Raw genomic sequence first — 532 nt, 5'->3', positions numbered from 1 at the left:
CAGGTCCGCTGCTGGGCACCGCCCCTCACAGGATTAGACCCTCCTTACACCTGACCCAGTGGTACCCGACCAGGTGTGGGGCTCTGCTGCTTAGGAATGTTTCTAGGGCTAGAGACAAAGATTGGCTGGTTCTCCATCAGGCATCGCTGGGCTCTATTGATCCTCAAACCTGGATAGACAGCAATTTTAAGTGGACACTAAAACAAAGATAGAAATTCATAGGAATTCCTGAGTAACTCAAAAAACAAGCTCCTTTTTTTTGCGGGGGGCTTGGGGGGAGTCCATTCTCCACCACACCTTTCAGCCAAAGAGACTTACCGGCGACCGCATTCATTGAGCAGCCTGTTGTTTCCTTTCCACTTTCCACCATCTGGTGGTAGGAAGAGATAGTGAGCTAGACTGGAGACAAAATAGGCGACAGGGAAAGTGAGACAAGAGAGAAGTTAGATCATTGGCCCCTGCAAATGGAGGCTGGGGACTAGTGAACCCAAAGGTGACAAATAAAAGCTGACCCCGTGCCCAGTGGAGACGT

This window comes from Mastomys coucha, chromosome X (genome assembly GCF_008632895.1).
Source record: "Mastomys coucha isolate ucsf_1 chromosome X, UCSF_Mcou_1, whole genome shotgun sequence".
Lineage (NCBI taxonomy): Eukaryota > Metazoa > Chordata > Mammalia > Rodentia > Muridae > Mastomys > Mastomys coucha.
Note: the sequence above shows the minus strand (reverse complement) of the source record.